This window comes from Rutilus rutilus, assembly GCF_951802725.1.
Source record: "Rutilus rutilus genome assembly, chromosome: 5".
NCBI classification, from domain to species: Eukaryota; Metazoa; Chordata; class Actinopteri; order Cypriniformes; family Leuciscidae; genus Rutilus; species Rutilus rutilus.
The window spans coordinates 47,038,275-47,063,799 of NC_140213.1; the positions used below are offsets into that span (position 1 = coordinate 47,038,275).

At 39.6% G+C, this 25,525-nt stretch overlaps 1 protein-coding gene across 1 annotated transcript in view; it reads left to right on the plus strand.

The window, feature by feature from the left end:
* Positions 1-25,525, plus strand: part of LOC311291151 (NACHT, LRR and PYD domains-containing protein 4-like) — a gene marked incomplete at its 3' end in the record, with an annotated part of 96,574 nt that overhangs the window by 16,714 nt on the left and 54,335 nt on the right. The window lies entirely within an intron of this gene.

A 25,525-nucleotide genomic window follows, 5' to 3' on the forward strand; every position in this document is an offset into this window, starting at 1 on the left:
ACTCAATTAAATGAACATTTTACCTCGATTACAATTAATGAACGATTATTTTGTTTGTTTGTTTGTGCAACCTTAATTTCATGAAGCTTTGAGAATATATATTTTTTGTGTGCAAACAAAACAAAAATAATGACTTTATTCAGCAATTTCTTCACATCTGTGTCATTCTCCTATGCTGTTTTAAATATGGATGAGATCCATCCAGTGTTTCTCTATGGCACTAAAACCTAAAGATGTCTGAGTTCCAGTCCCCTTGCAACTAGGCTGACCACCATCAAACAAAACAAATGTGGGACGATTATCAAGTTTGTGTGGGACGTGTTACCAACACTAAAACATAACCTGAAACTGTTATATCTATAATGTCTAATATATATATATATATATATATATATATATATATATATATACAGTGAGGAAAATAAGTATTTGAACACCCTGCTATTTTGCAAGTTCTCTAACTTAGAAATCATGGAGGGGTCTGAAATTGTCATCGTAGGTGCATGTCCATTGTGAGAGACATAATCTAAAAAAAAAAATCCAGAAATAACAATGTATGATTTTTTAAACTATTTATTTGTATGATACAGCTGCAAATAAGTATTTGAACACCTGAGAAAATCAATGTTAATATTTGGTACAGTAGCCTTTGTTTGCAAATACAGAGGTCAAACGTTTCCTGTAGTTTTCACCAGGTTTGCACACACTGCAGGAGGGATTTTGGCCCACTCCTCCACGCAGATCTTCTCTAGATCACTCAGGTTTCTGGGGTGTCGCTGAGAAACACAGAGTTTGAGCTCCCTCCAAAGATTCTCTATTGGGTTTAGGTCTGGAGACTGGCTAGGCCACGCCAGAACCTTGATATGCTTCTTACAGAGCCACTCCTTGGTTATCCTGGCTGTGTGCTTCGGGTCATTGTCATGTTGGAAGACCCAGCCTCGACCCATCTTCAATGCTCTAACTGAGGGAAGGAGGTTGCTCCCCAAAATCTCGCAATACATGGCCCCGGTCATCCTCTGGTCATCCCCCCCAGAGCATGATGCTACCACCCCCATGCTTCACAGTAGGGATGGTGTTCTTGGGATGGTACTCATCATTCTTCTTCTTCCAAACACGTTTAGTGGAATTATGACCATAAAGTTATATTTTGGTCTCATCTGACCACATGACTTTCTCCCATGACTCCTCTGGATCATCCAAATGGTCATTGGCAAACTTAACGGGCCTTGACATGTGCTGGTTTAAGCAGGGGAACCTTCCGTGCCATGCATGATTTCAAACCATGACGTCTTATTGTATTACCAACAGTAACCTTGGAAACGGTGGTCCCAGCTCTTTTCAGGTCATTGACCAGCTCCTCCCGTGTAGTTCTGGGCTGATTTCTCACCTTTCTTAAGATCATTGAGACCCCACGAGGTGAGATCTTGCATGGAGCCCCAGTCCAAGGGAGATTGACAGTCATGTTTAGCTTCTTCCATTTTCTAATGATTGCTCCAACAGTGGACCTTTTTTCACCAAGCTGCTTGGCAATTTCCCCGTAGCCCTTTCCAGCCTTGTGGAGGTGTACAATTTTGTCTCTAGTGTCTTTGGACAGCTCTTTGGTCTTGGCAATGTTAGTAGTTGGATTCTTACTGATTGTATGGGGTGGACAGGTGTCTTTATGCAGCTAACGACCTCAAACAGGTGCAGCTAATTTATGATAATAAATGGAGTGGAGGTGGACATTTTAAAGGCAGACTAACAGGTCTTTGAGGGTCAGAATTCTAGCTGATAGAGAGGTGTTCAAATACTTATTTGCAGCTGTATCATACAAATAAATAGTTTAAAAAATCATATATTATGATTTCTGGATTTTTTTATTTATTTAGATTATGTCTCTCACAGTGGACATGCACCTACGATGACAATTTCAGACCCCTCCATGATTTCAAAGTGGGAGAACTTGCAAAGTAGCAGGGTGTTCAAATACTTATTTTCCTCACTGTATGTATATATATATATATATATATATATATATATATATATATATATATATATATATATATATATATACACTCACCTAAAGGATTATTAGGAACACCTGTTCAATTTCTCATTAATGCAATTATCTAATCAACCAATCAGATGGCAGTTGCTTCAATGCATTTAGGGGTGTGGTCCTGGTCAAGACAATCTCCTGAACTCCAAACTGAATGTCAGAATGGGAAAGAAAGGTGATTTAAGCAATTTTGAGCGTGGCATGGTTGTTGGTGCCAGACGGGCCGGTCTGAGTATTTCACAATCTGCTCAGTTACTGGGATTTTCATGCACAACCATTTCTAGGGTTTACAAAGAATGGTGTGAAAAGGGAAAACATCCAGTATGCGGCAGTCCTGTGGGTGAAAATGCCTTGTTGATGCTAGAGGTCAGAGGAGAATGGGCCGACTGATTCAAGCTGATAGAAGAGCAACTTTGACTGAAATAACCACTCGTTACAACCGAGGTATGCAGCAAAGCATTTGTGAAGCCACAACACGCACAACCTTGAGGCGGATGGGCTACAACAGCAGAAGACCCCACTGGGTACCACTCATCTCCACTACAAATAGGAAAAAGAGGCTACAATTTGCACAAGCTCACCAAAATTGGACAGTTGAAGACTGGAAAAATGTTGCCTGGTCTGATGAATCTCGATTTCTGTTGAGACATTCAGATGGTAGAGTCAGAATTTGGCGTAAACAGAATGAGAACATGGATCCATCATGCCTTGTTACCACTGTGCAGGCTGGTGGTGGTGGTGTAATGGTGTGGGGGATGTTTTCTTGGCACACTTTAGGCCCCTTAGTGCCAATTGGGCATCGTTTAAATGCCACGGCCTACCTGAGCATTGTTTCTGACCATGTCCATCCCTTTATGACCACCATGTACCCATCCTCTGATGGCTACTTCCAGCAGGATAATGCACCATGTCACAAAGCTGGAATCATTTCAAATTGGTTTCTTGAACATGACAATGAGTTCACTGTACTAAAATGGCCCCCACAGTCACCAGATCTCAACCCAATAGAGCATCTTTGGGATGTGGTGGAATGGGAGCTTCGTGCTCTGGATGTGCATCCCACAAATCTCCATCAACTGCAAGATGCTATCCTATCAATATGGGCCAACATTTCTAAAGAATGCTTTCAGCACCTTGTTGAATCAATGCCACGTAGAATTAAGGCAGTTCTGAAGGCAAAAGGGGGTCAAACACAGTATTAGTATGGTGTTCCTAATAATCCTTTAGGTGAGTGTATATATATATATATATATATTAGGGGTGTAACGGTTCACAAAATTTACGGTTGGGTTCGATACAATACACTTGTGTCACGGTTCGGTATGGTACGGTTCGGTACATTTTCTATACAGCATTGCCAGAGAAATTTCCTTGAATTATTTTTTTATTATTATTATTTTATTTAATTAAACTAACATCATAAAGTATGAATTTAAAAAAAAAAAAAATTTTATACTGAGCAATAATGGAGCTATACTTGACACTTCTTATGAGCATATAAAACAAAACAGCTCCTTGGACAAAATGAAATGTAATATTGTAGTAGGTTAGTTATAAACAAAGGTTTATTTTAGTTCAGATTAACATTTGAGGGCAGTAATTGTATTCATAATTTCAAAATAAAACCAACGTAATGTTACTTGAAAGCATTGACAAACTTCCATACCTTGCAGTTAGTGTTACTACAGTAAATCCACTGTGAATGTTGCTGATCTGTGGACACCGGCCAGTTCATTCATGGCACAATGTTTCTTCCTGGTTTCCAGGTCAGTGCTGTTTGATCCGTTAATAACAGAGAAATGTGCATGTTTCTCACTAGATCTCGCAGCGATGTTATTACTTCAGTGGCGAATTCAAAAAGAATTTGAAATTCAAATGCTTTCTTTACTGGTCTGGATCTCTTAGCGCTGTGGTGTTGCTTGATCAGGCTCGCGCATAGGGCTCGCGAGTCCCGCTTCATAGGCCAAAACTGATAAACGGTCCACACAAACACAATAAGAGGAGCTCAGTTTCGTTCCTTACATTGCATTTGCCAGTTGATGTTGTGGTCACGGCAGCCTCTATGAGCGCGCTTGCCACCCGCGACGCGCCTTCATTTGAAATAACGAAATTTTGGTCGGCAGAAAAAATTGTCCACGGACCGTTCGGTACGTAATGCGTACCGAAAACCGAACCGAAAGCCTTGTACCGAACGGTTCGATACGAAGACGCGTATAGTTACACCCCTAAAATCTCTCTTTTTTAATATATTTTAAAATGTAATTTATTTTTGTGATGCAAAGCTGAATTTTCATCAGCAAGTACTCCAGTCTTTGGTGTCTTATGATCCTTCAGAAATCATTCTAATATGATTTGAGAGGTTTCGTTTTCCGGACATTTCGATGATATGCTGGTCAAATATCGCCACATAATTAGTCAAGTTGAGGAAAACTGGAGGCAGGCTATGTAACTTAAAAAATGACATAATCAGGCCGAATGCAACATGTTTATTAGCCTAACTTTCAAATAGACGGAAAAAAACATGAACGTCCAATTGGCGTCCATCAATGCCAGTTGTTTTTACTATATGGTTTCACATTCATAGTTTAACAAACCAATCCCCCTTCCCCACATAAAATATCTGAAGCCTATTGTTTTTACTCAAGCGAACTTCCCAGTGTCTCTCCACAACTTGCAATGCGCATAAGCCGCGTAATTGTTCTCCGCAAGGCGATTTCGCTGCTTCGTCTTGATCCGATTCTGCTGCGAGAAACCCCTCTCTGCAGAAACAGTGGAGACCCATTTTCTACTATGGTTTTGTACGTTTCTTCATTCGGATCTATTTGAGATCCATTCCATTCTAAACGAAACAACGCAGTTTATAGCCTATGCTTCATTCTTGTTTCATTATTCATTAAGATAATAATTAAAAAATGCGCGCATAATTATAAGTGAACTTGATAAATGTTGCAGATATGTTTTGCTATGCATGCACAAACAAATGCCTTTCAACTTATGTGTGCAAAATTCAGAATAAAATGAATGTGCAGCAATTTGTACAAATAGAGAGTCTAGGTCTACTACGTGTTGTAGCCATTAAATAAGCTCATTTAGTTTAATATTTGTTAAAATATTATAATGTTATTTTTTAATTTATGTTGATTATGAAAAGTAAACCACACGAGTAAGATAGGATCCGCAATATCGAGAGACATGGAGCGGGTCAGACATGATTTTGACCACTTAATTAAGTTTTGTTTTGTAGGAAGACTTTTTTGAATTGAATTTCGTTTTGTTTAAATTGTATCTTAATTTTAATATTTTTTTTATCAACCATTTGCCTGTATTTAATAAATAAGTAGAGAATATAGCAGACGATAGGCCTAATCATGCAGGCGCCCGCGCGGTCATTGCATTGCTGGTGAACTGAGCACATCTCATCCTAATTTAACGAAACTTAACATGTAATATATCTTAAGAAAGCTTGAAATGTCTTTTTAACAATTTAAAACGAAAAGAAATAGGCTACTCTCTGATTATGTAATCATTACATAATCAGAGAGTAGCCTATTTCTGTAATCCATGATGTGCATTTCTCTCTATAGGCGCGTTCACTACGGAGATGGCAATCGTCAACTTCATCTTTACAGCTGTTGTTGCTGTTAATAAACAAAAAATAATAGGCCTATAATTTTATTAAACAATAAATTAAATGAAATTGTAATTGTATTAAAAAAGCAACAAAAAAATCCTGTTTAAGTTTTTTTTTTAACCTATGCTAATATACGCATTAAATTCAGGTAGGCTACTGAGTCACTGTCCTCAGTGCTCAGAAAAGTGCTGAAACGGAGATGAAGGGTAACCCGTTTTTATTTTTATTTTTATTTTTTTTGGCTTATTTTAACTGGCCCATCCAGTTTTCTGGAGGCCCACCTACAATCAAAATCCTGGTGCCGTTAGTGCTTCGCAGCGGTCTGATATCTAGAAATAACAGACCGCATTCCACATTGGAATTCAACCAAGCCATGTAATAATGTTTAATAACTTTCAAAGTCAAAAACTTTCAGGAGCCTGTTCCTTTATAACATAGCCAAAGGTTGGTGTATTTTTGCTTTATACATTTTAGGCTTATTCTCAAATTCAGATTGTGTTAGGAGGGCGGGATTATTAATCTGACAATTTGACCGGAGAGATTTAAAGGGATACTTCAGGATTTAGCATTAAGCTTTGTATTAGTAGAAAACCTGTAGTATTTTCGAATTACCATGCTTTCCACCCTCATATCCCCCTGAGACAAGAGATTTATGTATTTTTTGTCTGGAAAAAATCCTCCGATGACGCAAAAATCATCATTTTGCGTCATCGGAGGATTTTCTGGCCAGAGGCTAAAGACTACAGCCAGTAGAAGGCTTTGTTCCGCATATTTTCAACCCGCCCATAGAGGGATCTCACTCACAGAATGTACACACAGTGTCAGCTTTGGAAGCTAAGCTAGCAAGCTCTTGTTCTGTGGTAGGTAACTGAGTAATAGGAGACGGGACGGGACGGGACGCATCATAAACAAAATATCGCATAAATATCGCAAGACTTTCGATATGATATCGGGCAACGTGATATCGCGATATCGATATTGATTCGATATATCGTGCACCCCTAATATATATATATATATATATATATATATATATATATATATAACCCTTATATAACCCTTATATATAACCCTTATTATATAAATATAATGCATCTAACTTAAGAAAAACATTGTATTCTGCCTTTCAGCTGATAAAAATACTTTGTTCTTTAGTCCCTTCCAGAAAACACCATTACATCACAGTGTAACATAACATGTCTTTATTTTACATGTCATTTAAATTCAACACCACTGAGCCCAAAGGCAGCAGGCATCATGCAGATAACTCTTTTTGAAACAGTTCGGACCAAGTCCGACTAAAATCCAAAAAAATAAAATAATGAACAGATAAAACATTCAGTGTTATATATTAAAGGGATCATATAATGCCATTTTTGTACAAGCTAATATGATTCTTTAGGGTCTAAATTAAAAGTTTGTAATATACTTTAAAAATTCTCATTAGTATTGTAAGAAAACACTCATTTTACCTGGTCAAAAACAGCTGTTTTCAGCACGTCGTTTAAGTGCATGATAATGAGCTTTGCTGACCCCGCCCCTCTGTTCTGTGTGTACACCGTTTGTAACTAGATGTACCGCAGGGCGGTACAAAATATGACCGCCGCTCAGGCCTGCACTGGCTTTCCACAAAAATAAATGACGTGGAGCAATTTGGCTGTATTGCGTGTTTATGTATATACCTAAAAAAAAAGTAGTAGTATGTGCATGTCTGTGTGTGTGTTTGTGTATGTGTGTGTCTGTGTGTGTGTCTGTGCGTGTATGTGTGCGTGCGTACATGTGTGTGCGCGTGTGTGTTTGTGTGTCTGTGCATGTGGATTTGTATGTGTGTGTATGGGTGTGTGTCTGTGCGTGTGGATGTCAGTGTGTGTGACAGTATCATCCTAAACCAGCAACCCTTCGCTCAACACCACCATCTACAGGCCGATGAGTGTACAGTCACTAAATGTGCACATAAATGAATTTATTTTATACCCCCCATGGATGAAATTCTACGAAACTTAGCATACCCCCAGAGGATGTCAAGTTAATCATACACATGAAATATGGTGCAGTTCTGAACATCTCAACTGAAGATAGGGGGATTTAAGTAGAATAATATTGCATTTTCATTTTTTATGGGAGGGGCGTAAATCACAAATGAGTGATTATGGGCTAGGTTGATGTGGGCCCTTAAGACCAACATACCATAAAAATGTCTTCATCCTCGGTGCCACGGTTCAGGTAGTTATGTAGGAAAAACTGCATTTTTGGGGTTTGGGGGGGCCCAGCTCGGGGGGGGAGTGGCCCCCGGGGACCAAACGAAATTTTTCCGTAAAAGTCTAGTGGGGCTACATGCCCACAAAATTTCATGTTCCCCGGTGCTTCGGTGTCCCTGGTATCGTTGACGAAAAATTCAGTAGATGACGGGAAAAAAAAAACAAAAAAACTTTGACAATCGATTATGGGCTAGGTTGATGTGGGCCCTTAAGACCAACATACCATAAAAAATTGGTCATCCTCGGTGCCACGGTTCGGGTAGTTATGTAGGAAAAACTGCATTTTTGGGGTTTGGGGGGCCCCAGCTCGGGGGGGGAGTGGCCCCCGGGGACCAAACGAAATTTTTCCGTAAAAGTCTAGTGGGGCTACATGCCCACAAAATTTCATGTTCCCCGGTGCTTCGGTGTCCCTGGTATCGTTGACGAAAAATTCAGTAGATGACGGGGAAAAAAAAACAAAAAAACTTTGACAATCGATTATGGGCTAGGTTGATGTGGGCCCTTAAGACCAACATACCATAAAAAATTGGTCATCCTCGGTGCCACGGTTCAGGTAGTTATGTAGGAAAAACTGCATTTTTGGGGTTTGGGGGGCCCCAGCTCGGGGGGGGAGTGGCCCCCGGGGACCAAACGAAATTTTTCCGTAAAAGTCTAGTGGGGCTACATGCCCACAAAATTTCATGTTCCCCGGTGCTTCGGTGTCCCTGGTATCGTTGACGGAAAATTCAGTAGGTGACGAAAAAAAAAAAAAAAAAAAACTTTGACAATCCCTATATGACCGCTTTCGCTAGCTACGCTAGCGGCGGTCATAATAATAACACAATAACCATAACGCGTTGTTCATTATAAACGTGGGATTATGAATTATATTGAGAACATCGTACATAGAAAACATGCCGTAATGTACCCTGAGTGTAAACCTTAGCCGCATTCGTTGTGAAGCGTGCAAGCGATTTGCAAAGATTAATATAAATATTAATATAAAAGTTAATAAAATGTTACACTCACTTCAATTATTCTGAAGGTGCAGCAGGAACACGAATAGTTGGTACCGATCCTTTTTTCAGGAGCAGCTTCTTAGCAAAACCAGCTTTATAACGTTACTGACCCTCGTTTGTAAAAGCAGTCTGGTGAAATGATTTGCGCAAGTACATGAAAGCATTGACGTTGATCGTAGGGAATATTCCCTTCGAAAACAAACTCAGCCACTGCGTCTTCAGCGGTTCGGATTTAGGAACATCAAAATAACTGCTGTGTTCCTTATTACACCCAAGAACAGAACACCACAATCGCTTAGACGCCATTCTGCTCATAGACAATGACCGCGCCGGTCCGCGCGGAATTGATTGACAGCTCACTCACTCACGAGGGCGGGTCTGTGTTGAAACGCTGCTGTCAGTCAACAATCGTGGGAGGGGCGTCGATTTTGTGACATTACAAAATCGAACGGCTTGATTTGAGAAAAGGGAAAACATATAAGAAGATTTAAAAAAAAAAACACTTGATGGATTTTTCTCATTTTATGATGTTTGTGTACAGGCACTGCCAACACGCATTTCAGTACAATCAACTTGTAAAAGTGCATGTACCATTATATGACCCCTTTAAGAATATATTAAACCAAAAACTTCCATATTTTTAGAAAGGATGTGAATTAAAACAACCACAGCAGGCAACAAGTTGATAAATTCTGTTAAATGAAATTTTTTATTTACCGAATTATCCATTTCTTTTCTGACAGGGAATGGAACGAATCACCGCTTCACATTTTGATTGACACCCGTCACAACCTACTAGTGACCGTGTTTACTCCTTTCTTTTCAACCATTGGATGGGATTTAAAAAACGGCTGTTATATTTGTACTTCTGACTAAGTGCTGTTAAATATAGGTTAAAAACTATGCCGCAAAAAGAATAAATAAAATGCAAAAGAATGCATGCACGTTTTCTTAATATGATAATTAAAACCATCAGACTGATGAAAATCGCTTCCGTCGCAACGATCATTTATTAAATTAGGGGCCGCTAAGACGACACCATTCTCTCTACACAGACTTTAAATGCGAACCTGTGAGAAACGCTGATGGCATTCGCATGTGCATTATGAATTGGTTCTATAGTTATGTGCGTTTGAATATATGTGCGCAGGTTTGGAATTCCCTACAGACCAAGCCTAAACAAAGTACTGGTGTTTCCTTATAATTTTTGATACAGAATTTTATTTTATTTTGACACTTCGGGGTAGGTACGCGAAATGAATTTTCCCGACAACGCTTTATCTGTATCCAGTGACGTGACCTGCACGCGCGCTCCCGAGTCTCTCGCCTCGTCTAGCCTACTGACTTTGCACTCAACAGCGACGACACTGCAACTTATGACATGGACTTATGACTTATGCAACTTATGACATGTCTGATACACTAAGAAACAACCTGCTCCCAGCACAACACACACTCCAACACAAACTCCACATATTGACAAAAAAAAAAGTTTTTTTCTGCTGAAGCTCGTCAGGCCAGACGTGAATCGGATGAACTTCGGGTGAAAAAACACGGCTCAACATCGGCAGGGCATTTGAATCATGGAGAAACCTTATCTACAAACCTAGAATGTACTTTTCCTGAAGAAAATGTGAAGTGGTGCTTGCAGTGGCAAAATTCGGCATGGTTGCTAGGGTTAACGTCAAGCTGATAAAAGTAGCCTATTATTGTAACATTGCATTGGGAGTTTCCAGCATGTTGTGTGATGCTTTCTCCGGTGTGTTGCGTCTCAGTCTGGCCGGTACCCACAGTGCTCGCTCATAAATTCGAGCACGCACAAGAGCACGCGCTTGTAAACTTATTGGTTGCAATCTGAAACATCACCGCTAGAGGTCGCTGAAAACTACATACAGCACCTTTAACAGTGGTGCAGAAGATGCCAAGTAGTATCATACTTTTTTTTTTTTGGTGAATTTTAGTAGGTTTACTCAATAATCGCAAATATTTGAAGAGCAATTTGATTTACAGCAGTGGTTCTTAGGGCGAAGTTGTCAAGAATGAGGAGATTCAATATATGATATGAATATTGTGTGTATGTGTTATTGTGTGTATGTGTTATACATTGTGTAATATACAGTATATAATATATATGTATATACTGTGTGAAGTATGAAAGAAAACAGCCACTTGGTGGTGCTGACACACTATATACACACAGACCTCTAGGGTCATGAGTCAAACAGGCCCACTGAGTTTCGTTTTAATCAGCCACCGTTAACCTAGTCTAAAGGCCCGTTCACACCAAGCACGATAACTGTAAAGATAACGATAAAGATAACTATATATGCATCCACACCAACGACCGATAACGTCTTTTTACTCTAAGCATGCGCGCGCCCGCCCCATTTTAAATGCGCAAGACCTTAAAATTAGAATGGATTCTGATTGGCTGTCAGTGTTTTATCGTTTGACAGCCGGAAAAAAAAATCGTTCTGAAAGTGATCCCAACGATATCATTCCTCATATCTTTATCGTTATATTTGTGGTGTGAACTCTGTTATTCTTTAATATGAGAACGATTTTTAGAATTATATCTTTATCGTTATCTTTATAGTTATCGTCCTTGGTGTGAACGGGCCTTAACAGGTGCTCAAATTTCATAGATCAATTGCAACCATGTTTTTTTATGAGATGTGAAGGTCCTCATAGACATCCACGACACCATGGACCAAAACAATGCATGCCAGTTTTCAAGTAAATTGGACTAACGGATGCATATTTATTACCATTTTCACGCTGTAGTGCCACCAAGTGGCCAATCGCCATTACCAGCATGGCAACTTAGACACTGCATGCCAATTTTGAAGTCAAATGGAATAACGGTTGTTTGGTTATAACGATTTTCATGTTTTTTTCCCCCCTGTTATAGTGCCACCAAGTGGCAAAACACTGCTTGTTTTTTTTACTGTGACCTCAGACTGAGCTTGTACACACTTGTACAAGGTTTGGTGAAAAATGAAAATAGCCTCTCATTGCGATTAAGAGATACAAGCATTTTAGTAAAAGTCAACTGCCCACTTCGAATGTTTTGGCGTCCTGTTGCGAACCTGAATCACCAATCGAAATTTTGACTTTTGATAACTTTTTGCCTTGAGCGTTTCTATAGATGATGCATGTCAAGTTTTGAACAAATTGCACTAATGGCCTATGAGGAGTTCAAAAAAGTAGATTTTTCAAATAATCACAAATGTTTTACAAACAATTTGATTGACAGCTGTGGTTCTTGAAGCAAAGTTGTCCAGAATAAGTAGATTCAACATATGATATGAATATTGTGTGCATGTGTGATGCATTGCATGATATATACAAAAGCACCAACTGCGCATGCGCTGGAAAAACAATGTAAGAACTGATTTTCCTGCTAAGACAAAACTCACCCTGCAATAAAGCCATAAAACGCACCCACAGATGAAAGCAAAGACAGAGCACAGGACAGGATTGTCCTGTCCAAACTTTTCTCCTACCTTATCTCTGCATCCCCCTCTCTCTCCCTCCTCAAATCACTGAAAGTTCATTAAGAATGTCTATATATCACATATGGTGTATCTTGTGAATCTATTGTTTTTACTTTTCATGTTTGATATAATTTTAAGTGTCTCAGTGTGATTGGTAAAATGGTCTTAATTTCATTGCAGTCATTGGTTTAATGAGAAAGATTGAGAACTTAGGAGAATCCGGTTCCCCTCTCTGGGTTATGTCTCTTAAAGCTGTCTCCCGAAACCAGGTACTACCCCCTGGGGTACATGGATTGACCCATACAACTCTAAACAGTACTTGTATAACCCTTTTGTTCTACCAAAAAGACTCGAAAGGAGGATTCTCGAATGAAATAGATTTTATTTTGTAAAAATAAAAGTAGATGCTCGACAAGCTCCGTCTCAATTCTTTGGCGTAGGCCCAGTCCTCCGTCCGGGTCTGAAAGTTAGCTGGTAGGTCCTGCCTGATGATAGAGGCGGGGGCGGAGCCTACCCCCAAAAAGTAAGAAATATGAGATGAATTCCATACGTACCTATGAGGATTCTGAAAATCATGCAGGAGAATTAGTAAAAATAGGGAAGACAATTAGACAACTTCTTATGATAAAATCTTTAATGCTTATCTAAGGTGCAGTATGTGAGAGACTAAAACTACGAGATATGCGCAGATAAAGAAAATTGATTAGAAACTTTAACAAGCTCGAGAGTGAGAATGTCACTTTATGTGAGCTGAGCTTATCTTCTAAATGTGAACAGAAGCCCAGACTGATGAGGTGTAGATTTTAAACGAAGCCTCGATAGGCAGGGATGTTAAGCTGCATCCATCCGGGTTATGAAGAAAGGGATAAAATAAAATAAAATAAAATAAAATAAAATAAAATAAAATAAAATAAAATAAAATAAAATAAAATAAAATAAAAGTTAAATAGCATATGCACCCGCCCATGTCTTTCTTTAAAAATAGGTCCGTAATTAACCTTACATTTATGAATAATGAGGGCTGTCACCAGGTGACTTTATGAGGAGCCACAATGGGCAGAGATAACACATTGGGATGATGGCTATCAGGGAAGCTACTATATGCGTTGACGCACGAAGGCTGCGATTGGCCATGAAATATTTGGCTTTAGCGTACAGTCATGAAAGCTTGTTCAATAGTGATGCCTCGATAGGCTTAGTTCATGTATCGGAACCGAGATTAGTTAAGAGCTTCGATAGCATTAATGTAATAGGCTACGTTTAGCCACACTGTAAAAAGTTTAACTATTATTTACTCAATTTTATTGGTGAAACATTTTTACACTCAAAAAATGTTAGTAAATTTTAAAGCTGTGAAATCAATTAAATATACTGCATGAATTGAGTAAATGCAAGTAAAAAAAATTAAGTAAATCTGAGTAACTGCATCAGTTACATTAACAAATAAAATTGAGTAGAAATAATTTAACATTTAAACATTTAAAAAACAATATTTATGAGTAATATTAACTGTTTTTATTGAGTAATATTAACTTTTTTATTTTCTCTAAACCTTTGTAAAATAGTACTACACACAACCACCAGTATACATGACATTGGCCTTTATTGTCAATGATGAACTACAGCAATACAGCACATTTTACACTGTTTTTAACATGTATACAATATTTCCTGCATTTAAACTCAGTTAAACATTTTATAAGTAAAAATGAAATATTTAAACATTCAGGTAGCCTAATTCAAATGTAATCAACCAGTCTGTTATCCAATATCCACCGTCAGCGCTAGTCCTCGTGCCGGAGACGGAGTCGCCTCTGCGGGTGAACTTCAAACTTCATACCGCCGTCCTGCGTTTCACTCAGCCGAAAGATACTGCGAGCGACTGACATAACCTGCCAATAAACAAAAAGTGACAGTTCTGAGGACATTTTATCATCCAAATGATAATAATTATTTATATTCATTATCATTAGTAATGAAGTCGTGTGTTTATGCAAAGCGTTTCAATCACGCAAAAAGACAGGCGCGACTCTCGTTTAGGTGTCGAATTACGCCTCTGTATGTTGTTTTGCATTAAATATGATTTAAAGCACAGTAAAGATTTTATAGATAAAATAAAACATACACAAACCGGAATTTCACAGAGGAAATGCACCAAATCTGCGACACTGAGAAGAGAGCTGTTGTTCTGGAGACTGGAGAGAGTTCAAACAGCCCGCCAGTGTTGCCAGATTGGGACGGTGATTTCCAGCCCAAAAGCTCACCAAAACCCGCCCACTACAAGAAAAAAACGCCCAAAATTTTACTGCCAAAATAATATGATATAATTTCATTACCATGTCATTCAAGGTTGATAAGCACAGTTTGTATCTCCTTAAAAAAAAATAACAATGATAAAAATAAAATAAAAAAAATAAAAAATTCTGGGAAAACAGATCAAAACAGGGCAATAATTAAAGTAACACTAAGTAACTTTTCAACCTTCATAATATATTTCCAAAACGCTTGTGATGGTACATCGACTTAAAATAGGTTGAATGAGATGTCTGCCATAGCCTGACGGGGTTTGTATAGTTTTTAATCGTACTTTTAAACTTCGGGTTTCGGGTAGTAACCCGAGCAGCACAAAAAGAACTACAAAATTCGACTGCTTTACGGCATAGGCTACCTCACTTACCCCAACACGTCCTCGCATGCTGTTGGACTTGTAAGTATATTGCTTATATTGTATATCACTCGGACAAACTTTTTACTCGTTGGTGTGAGCTAAAAAGCACCTGGCGTTCTTGTTGATGGATTAGTAGACATCTTCGGAGGCTAGCTGTGCTTGTTCGATGTCCGACGATTTGTAACGCGTTGTGTTTATTCCCCAATCGAACTCGTGTAACTGTCTGTCACACCACGTTCTACTGTCCACAGGATTACTTGATAGACAAAAATAGGACAAGAATGAGCATCAAACAGAAACAACCCGCTTACAGGGTGTTCGAGGCGCACATACAATACATACTGCAGAAAGTTAAACAGGGCGCGCAGCTCTTACACACACCTTATTTCCACTCGTTACAGCTTCCAATCCGACTGAACAGGGACCGGTATACAGGGGGAAGGGGATCAGGCCGTGAGTGAAGAGACTGCTCTGCGCGAGTGGTATTTACGACAGTAACGTTAAATACAAGTAGTCCACAGCGACTCTAGGGGTCGTTGTTTGACCAAAACGGAAATCCTACATAATGGGGCTTTAAGGAGAATTAGCCAATATGACTAAAATGTCCAGATGGACACTGTCAAAACGGCAATCAAGAAATGAACCGATGACTTTAACCCTCGGAAATACACATTGCAACATAACGCATAATTTAGCAGTCAAAACGGATTCATCGTTGTTTCAAACCTTTTTCAGCAGCTGTCAGGGCCAAGTATAGTGCAGTCTGGACGGTGTAAAAGTTGCCGATGTCTGGTAAGGTTAGGCTAGTGTGCACATGACCATGGACATATTTCACGTCCCATATTTGATTTCATTTCAAGTCATTCAACTGTGCTCTCCTCTCAGAGTTATTGTCACCATCGATATCTCCCACCACGTGTACGTTTTTAGAGTTGCTCACTATCTCACTCTTTACTGTGTAGATACAACTTACTGTTTAGTAGGCTATATCACTTTGGCATTAGCGATCACTTGAGTATACAGCTACAACTTATCGCGCTCAATCGCATCTGCCTGCTGATTGCTGATTGGCTAAAAGTGCGTGCTCGTCGGTGATGTCAACACCAACGCCAGCTGACTCTGCATGGGCGTGTGTGTACAGTAATGTCATGATGACTGATTTTATGGACTACATGCACACTTTAGTTTAGTTTTTTAACCAATTAGACTTTAAAATGTAGATGTTTGAAAACCGCCGAACTGACCCCAAACCAGCCCAAATTTTGTCCACCCGCCCAAACCCTTTTTTACCCGCACAATCAAATTCAAAACCGCCCAATTGGACGGGAACCCGCCCAATCTGGCAACACTGCAGCCCGCGCTCACTCAACCAACCGTCGAGTTGTCGTCACGTCAGAGGGTGGGGGAGGGGTGAATTGTTTTAATTGAGTAAACTTACTCAATTTTAAGAGTGTGTTAAATATATTAATAATATTGATTTGAATTAAGTAATATTTTTGTTTCTTGAAACAGATCAGTTTAATTCAACATTCTCAAATATTTTGATAGAAATTTCACAAATATATTAAGTATATTATACAGAAATAATTGAATATATCTGTAAATTTTAGTTAAAATTAACTGTTGGATTTTTACTCAATTATTTTGGTATGTTTAACTCAAACAATCAAGTAAATGATATCAGAGATTTTATTAAGTTAATAAAGTTAAAAATTTCTGTAATATTTACTAAGCCACAGAATTATTTTTTACAGTGCATGAAATAATGACAGTGATCATAAAATAGGACCGTGATTGACCATATATTTATAAATGAAGAGGGCTGTTGCCAGGCAACTTTCCGAGGAGCCACGAGAGGCAGAGATAAGACATTGAGATGATAACAATCAGGAAAGCAACGATTTGCGTTTGTGAATGAAGGCCGCAATCAGCATGAAATATTTGGCTTTAGAGTACAATCATGAAAGCTTGTTCAATAGTGATGCCTCGATAGGCTGATGCCTCGATGGGCTGATGCCTCGATGGGCTGAGTTCATACATCAGAACTAAGATTAGTCGAAAGCTTTGATAGCATTAATGTAATAGGCTACGTTTAGCCATGAAACAATACCAGTGATCGTAAAATAGGTCCATGATTGACCTTACATTATAATGATAAAGGCTGAAGCCAGGGCGACTTTTCTTAGGAGCCACGATAGGCAGAGATATGACATTAAGATGATTACAATCAGGAAAGCTACGATATGCATTTATGAACGAATGCCACGATCGGCCATGAAATATTTGGCTTTGGAGTACAATCATAAAAGCTTGTTCAATAGTGATGCCTCGACGGGCTAATGCCTCGACGGGCTGATGCCTCGACGGGCTGATGCCTCGACGGGCTGATGCCTCGACGGGCTGATGCCTCGACGGGCTGATGCCTCGACGGGCTGATGCCTCGACGGGCTGATGCCTCGACAGGCTGATGCCTCGACAGGCTGATGCCTCGACAGGCTGAGTTCATACATCAGAACCAAGATTAGTCGAAAACTTTGATAGCATTAATGTAATAGGCTACGTTTAGCCATGAAACAATACCAATGATCGTAAAATAGGTCCATGATTGACCTTACATTTATAATGATAAAGGCTGAAGCCAGGGCGACTTTTACGAGGAGCCACGATAGGCAGAGATATGACATTAAGATGATTACAATCAGGAAAGCTACGATATGCGTTTATGAACTAAGGTCGCGATCGACCATGAAATATTTGCCTTTAGAGTACAATCATGAAAACTCATACAAGTGATGCCTCGATAGGCAGAGTTCATGCGTCGAGAACAAAATTAAGTCGAAAGCTTCGATAGCATTAACCCTCTGGTTTCTGAGGTGTTTTCTGGGCCCTGGAGGTGTTCTGACATGCTCTGACATTTGTGCTTTTTTCAGTTATTTATAAACATGTTAATGGCAAAGGTGTAAATTCACTCTATATAGCACAAACAGGGCTACCAAAATATGTGATCACCATGCATGTATATTTTTTTATTTTTAAGAGAATAATGCTTATGCGTGGTTATTGAAAAAAATAAAAATGAAAGTTGCTGAAATAAGACCTCAAAACTCATAATAAATATGCATGAATAAGACTTTTGACTAATGGATGTTCTTCCTTCGAGTTCTGGCTTCAAAATTATGTGAAAATAGTCTTGCTTTATCGTTCACATAAAACAATACATTGATTTAAATTGATGTAAAACAGGTTTTGCTTGGAAAGCCAATATGCGAGTGTGCGTGAACGAGGAGTGGTTTACACCTTAGAATAGGCTACAATGTCCCACCCACTCTGCATAATGACTCTGCATAATGACTCTGCATAATGAGCCATTCATTCAGGTGTGACACTGACTGAGCCACAATGCAAGGACAAAAGATATATTTAGAAGAAGACTTATATTGACCATTTAAGATTTTGCTTACATCTATCTTGTAAATATGTTTTGCTATTTTATTAAAAAGGTTACAATTACAACAATAATTAAAATTTCAACAATATTTCAAGTGTACTCTTTCTTTGTAAAAAAAATTATTATAGGCCTACATTTTATCTATGTATTCATTAGTTTGAATATAGCCAAAATTGGAACAGCTAACATCTTAGTTGATGACTTTATTTTTGACAAAAAAAGTATTTTTTATATATATATAAAAATTGCTAAACAAAAGCTTATTTGATGTGGCAGTATATTCTACAGTAAAAACTGTACTCAAATCTAGTCAACAAAATGTTGTCTTTCATATTTCGCCTGACTGTAACGTTGTTTTTATGAAATATTAGGGCATATAAATGTTAATTTGCAGTTTTATACGTATTGCTTAAACAAATAGCCTACATTTTATTTCAACATATTTCAGTCGATTTTTACTCATCTCAGTATAGCAATACAGTTTGCTAAAACATCATCATTCATTCACACACACAATTTAAATTTAAACTGTCTTTTTATGAGCTGTGGTAAACAGCTCGCATCTCTGCCATTCATTCATCAAAAACAGAAACCCGATTCACGTGAGAAGAAAAAAAAACTTACAGTATTCCTCAGCTCGCTCCTCGATATACCCGCACTTCTGAGGTACTTTTTTCATTATTGTTATTCCTCACAGCACTGCGAGACGGTGTAAACAAGTAATGATCTGAATAAACTTGTGTGTTTTCTCGAGCTGATATGTGGGCGTTCACAGGTTTGCGTGGATTGCCTCATTCATTTGCGTTTGAATAGCGCGCGCTCTCCGTGGGCGGGTCACATTACATTTGAATTAGTTGTAATGAGCTCGACTGGAATCACTCTCTTTTAATACAGATTTCACAAGATGAGAATATTTGTTTTTTATATAAATTACTTCATTTAAAAGAAGAGAATTCAAGCTTCATGCCTGTGTGTATGTATGCCTGTTTGACTGAGTATTCGCTGAGTTATTGTTCATTTTCGGACGCGTTTCAGAATGGACTACACTGACAGAGAGAAGGCAGAACTCGCATCACGTTTATTTTTCTTTATTTGGCAAAAAGCACAACACTGTTTTTATTGTGAGTATACACAAAAATAATACACATTTAACAGAATCGATTGATGTATGAAACTCCTATGGAAAATCAAAGTCAACAGAGTATTTATGAGTTTCTTTTACACTGATAAAAAAAAAAGCGACCTGGTATCGCCGGCGATACCGCCGACCTCAGGGGGTTAATGAAATAGGCCACGATTGGCCATAAAAAAACAGTAATCATAGAATTTCAGAAGCCGCGATAGACTTAGAATTATTGCAGATATCAGAAACAAAAGTCAAGTCAAATATATTTGTATAGCGCTTTTCAAATACAGATTGTATCAAAGCAGCTTCATGGTATTAAATTAAAATAATACAACAAGGTTTGTTTCTAGTGGAATTTATTGATTGATAAAATTAAATATCCCCAAAATATCCCCAACTGAGCCAAAGAAAGAAAGCAAGCCAAAGAAAGCCAAAGAAGAAAGCAAGCAAAAGAAAGTCACGATAGACATAAGCAAGCAGGGATACGAATAACCTTGGAGCATTGTTATGGTATTTTCACAAAGCTATACTTCATTAATCAATTATTGGCTGAGTTGACGGTAAAGAACGAGATAAAGAAATTGACTGCGTGTATAACTAAACAGATTTAGCAGCGAAAAGCAGACGTTTGATAGATGTATGGATCGTTAACCACCACCAGTAGCTAGCGAAGAAATTTACCTCGATTTTGGGTTGAGAGGGCTTGTTGAGCATTTAGTAGGCTACAATCTGAATATGAAAACAGGAAAAGAAGCGACCATAATGGATGGGAAGTAATAAAAGGGGGGTTAAATGAATTTCACTTTTCTGTAATGTTGCTGTTAAAGCATAAACAACATCTGAAAAGTTACAACACACAAACTTCAAGCATGGAAGACTTAATTTAAAGAGAATGATTTTAAAGGACTGCAACAACGCTAAGAGGGACTGAGCGGCACTCCCTCTGGATTAGTGGCATCACAAACCCCAAAGTCACATAAATCCAGCTCCTGTAATATGATCTATAGCACATCAAAACAGAATGCAATTCTGACAATTCCAGAACAGTATATTAAAATATCTTTGGGGCATTCCAAGCAAAACCCCTCACACGCACCCTGGGGACACTGAAGTACCCACCACACATCGATTTTGTAATTGTAGACGAGGAAGGAACAACTGGCCGTGATCAGGATGGGAAATAAGGGAATCTGAAAAGAAAAGCGAAACATTATAAACAATTCTGCAGAATATAAGCTTTTAAGGTGTAGGGAGCCACACCTTCAGTTATATACGGTCTAGCTGGATTAAGCAAAGCGACTGATCGGATCGCTTAATTAGCACTGAGTGCCAGTGATAACAGACAAGAGATGAGCCTGCCTTGAAGAGATACATGGTGTTTTTTTTTATTATTATTTATTTATTTTAAATAACCATTAAATCTTAATCTTATTAATATTAGTACGATACTTACCTGAAGTAAGGTGATGCATACCGATAAGATACAACCTCAATCACACTAGATATTCTGTTGTTGACTTTAAGCGTAGAATGTATTTCTCAGCTGTGCAGCGCACGCCTGACATTACTCTCGAGTTGCTCTTGTATGAGTGAAGTTTTATTCACAGCCGAGAGATCACTGGCCATGGCAACCAAGGGAGTCCCTTGAATAGAATAATAAGTGAACATTTAAATCATACAGATGAGTAAATATAATGTCACTTGAGTCTTCTTGACTGTGATTTGTCTGGTGATTGGTTTGAATTGTATGGTCTAAACTTATAACTGTTAGTTCTACTGTGTTAAGCACGTTTTAGTCTGTGACATTTGACCTGAGCATCCTAGTTTGCCTTTGTACATTTAATATCAACTACCTATACACTGTAAAAATTAAAGGTCCCGTATTATGCCCCTTTTCACAAGATGTAAAATAAGTCTCTGATGTCCCCAGAGTGTGTATGTGAAGTTTCAGCTCAAAATACCCAACAGATCATTTTTTACAGCATGTTTAAATTGCCATTTTTTGGGGCTCAGAAAAACGCGCTGTTTTAGTGTGTGCCCTTTAAATGCAAATGAGCTGCTGCTGGACGACACAGGGGGCGGGGCTTCATGAGCTCGCGCTCAGTCTCTCAGGACAATTTCATCTCACGGAATGATGATAATATCAGAAACTCTCAGTAACGGTGTTCATTTCGAGTCGGACAATAATGCCTACAGAGTCAGAGTGCTGTATAGAGATGAAACAGGTATAGTTTAGTAGTTTAATTACGGTTATTATTACGTATTTGTCATCTGCTTGTATGTATCCATTATTTATTAATAGCCTACAAGTCTGCTGTTTCGGACCAGGTCCGAATGATGATCAGACATGTACATGAGTTTAATAAAGTTTATTGTACATCACACAAAAAGATGAAGCGTCAGTTTTACTTCAGAAAATCACCGTAAGAGCTGAGTAAACACAGTAGGCTAAGTTATAAGAAGTGCGCAAGTAGCCAGTAGAGTTAAGGGAGCATTCCTGTGGGCGGAGGTTAGTCAAAAAACGGTTCTAGTGACATCATTAAAGAAGAAAGTAGAGGGATGTAGTCCAAACGAGCCGTTCACTGTAGTCGACTTCTGTTAAATAAAATATCTTGCTTGGCATTGAACTTTGAGCTTTATAATTTTACATATATTATTTATGCTCTAACAGCAACATTACACACTAACTAAAGTTTGAAACATGGGATCACGAAGAACGGGACCTTTAAAGGTGCCTGGAGGAACCTTTTGTGGTTCTTCACTTTGCCACGCCGGCGGAACCGTCTGTAGATCCTCTAGGCACCCTTTAAAAACGGGTGGTTCTCTGAGGAACCACACAGGTTTCCTGAGGAACTCTTATATGAAGCACTATGTGGAACCACTGTGGGTGCCTCCAGGAACCAAATATTATTATTATTTTTTTTTTTTTGGATTAAATGAATTTCATGTTGTTACTACGGTTACCATTAACTAATAAACAAACTGAACCAAATACAAAATAAGAATTGTTTATAACATATTTTAGATCCATTTTAATACATACACTTCAATGCACTTGGGGAAAAAAAAGCTAGTAATAGATTAATATCAATGAATACACACACAAAAAATTGTATAATACATAAATAACATGAATAATCAACCATGTGTATACAATAGGCTACACAAGAAAAGACATCTCAACAAAATGCATAGAAAACACATGTTCCATGTAATAAATCAATGTAAAAAATTAAAATTGACTAATTAAAAATGTCCATGTTCACTTAATTTTAAAACGTGTTTCAGTTCGCTCAAGTCTGACGCTACTGTTTCCAAGTCCAAAAGCTCTCTCAGATGCCAAAAACAAACAGTGCTAATATGCACTCATTGTTCTGTAATATTCCTGAAAATTATGATCCTAACCTTTATCTCTATTCCGAAATCTCAGATGGTTTAGTTATTCAGCTATTTTGAATCATAAAATATTGAAGTCTGGGATGCCGTGAGACAGGAGACTTAATGTACACTATGGCTTTTGAAAAGCTTAAATGTGTGACTTGAATCAACAGTTCCCATAAATGGTTGTTGAGTATTCTCAATATCTAGAAACAAGATAAAGGAAGTAGAAGTAGCGGCTTCGACCCGGAAACAGTATTCCTTATGTCACAACAAGCAGAAAACATTTTCCATTTGAACAGAGTTAAGGTGCAGTAAAATGATCTGTTGTTCTGTGAATGTTCACTGGTGAATTCAGTCATTTCAATAAGAATCCACACGATCAGCAATTTTGTGTGGTGCTTCATACATTACATTGCTACACTGCTGACAATGGTCAATGTTAATCGTTTGTGCAATGCAAAATATTATCTCTTTAAAGTAACAACATGTAGTTTTTCAACCTTCATAATATATTTCCAAGACCCTTGTGATGGTACATCGACTTACAATAGGTTGAATGAGACGTCTGCCAGAGCCTGGCGGGGTCTGTATCGCTTTTACTGGCACTATGTAACTTGGGGGTGCGGGTAGTAACCAGAGCTCAAAAAGAACTACAAAATTCGACTGCTTTACGGCATACGTCACTTCGCCAATCACTTCCTCACATTCGGCCGTGACAGGCCAACCAGCGCGTTTGTTTTCGTCATGGCTGAAGCAGCAGCGAAACGTAACAAGTCCAAGGTTTTGTCGGAGTAGAGTCGGAAGAGGAAAAGGGAGAGTGATAAACTGAAAGGCAGGACGAGGATCAATATTGGTCGAGCGTTTGCTCGCTGGCGTGAGCTTATCGTCAGACCGATGCTGACTTGGCCGTCATGCTGTTGAACTAGTAAGTAAATTGCTTGCATACTATCTTTAGTTTTTCTAATCTGTTGTCTGCCTGGCTACGTTACGGAAACTATCTGGTCCTCCATTTATCTTCATGAATCAGCTAACGTTAGTAGATGAGCGAATTATCAATCTGGTAGCTAGTAAACACTAACATGCTAGTTCTCTTACGAGAGGTCTCTCGTACTGCGTAAGATTATCTTACGCTAGGGGAAAATCCTTTTTCCGCGAGATATTGAAGCCAAAAATTATCCTTAATTTTGTAATAATGCAAAACGCGTTGCGGCAGCATGCAGACATAGGCGAGACAGCTCGCGCGCCTATTGGCTGCTCTGCGGCAACTGCAGCAGCCTATCGAGCGAGGCCTGGCGTGACGCCAGACCCAATCAGGGCACTTCGCGCCCGCTGCGTCACGTCCCGCCGAAATGGGCGTGGTCTAGGCCTATAAATATCGCTCGCAGGCAGCTATTATCTGATTTTTCATCCTTCAAGCGAAGCACACGCATCGCTGGAGCCGGAGAAGAAGCCGCGCCGTCTGAGAGAGAGCACCTTCAGCGGGACGAGTCACTGAAGTCGCTGGCCGCGCCGCCTTCCTGCCTTCCTGCTGCGCTTTCCGGCGCTTATATCCTTCACTTTATTACTCTGTACTTTTGTGTGTGTGTGTCGCCGTCCCTGGGTGAGGAACATGCAGTTCTCGCGCTCACTGACGGCGGCTGCCCTCACTGCGAGCTGATGGCAATGGCGACTCTGAGGACTCGCCTAGCCTTCTTCACCGAGACTGCTCCCCCGCCCGCCGCGGCGTCGCGCCGTAAAAAGCGCCGTGCCCAGCGGGCCCCGGAACCCTCCCTCAGCCGCCAAAGCTCGCCGGTTCGCCCGCCTGCTTCCCCGGCTTCGTCAGCCTCGCTTCCTGACGGACAGCGGCCGCCGTCTGCCGCCGCTTCCGTTGACATCGTGGATGAGGAAGCCCTGCTGGGAGAGGATGATTCCTGCTCTATCCTGGCGTCAGGCAGTGAGGATTGGGCGGGCTCTGAGGACCCCGCGCCCCCTGCCCGCATGTCTTCAGGCAAGAGAGCGTCCATCGAGACGGAGCTCATGCGAGTACTCGCACATTTGAGATTCTCTTCCTGGACTCCCTGTGAGTTCCCTGAGTGATTGTGCACTATATGTACCCCGGGCTTTCGCCCTTGGGTCTTTGGTGTCAGATCTCAGCATGCACGGCGTTTTGCATTGGGTCCCCTAGCGTAAGATAATCTTACGCAGTACGAGAGACCTCTCGTAAGAGAACGTACTCGGTTACTAACGTAACCTCGGTTCTCTCTAGAAGAGGGAACGAGTACTGCGTATCTTGCCGTGCATGCACACGCTCTGGTTGCTTCGATGATGAAAAACCAGATAATAGCTGCCTGCGAGCGATATTTATAGGCCTAGACCACGGCCATTTCGGCGGGACGTGACGCAGCGGGCGCGAAGTGCCCTGATTGGGTCTGGCGTCACGCCAGGCCTCGCTCGATAGGCTGCTGCAGTTGCCGCAGAGCAGCCAATAGGCGCGCGAGCTG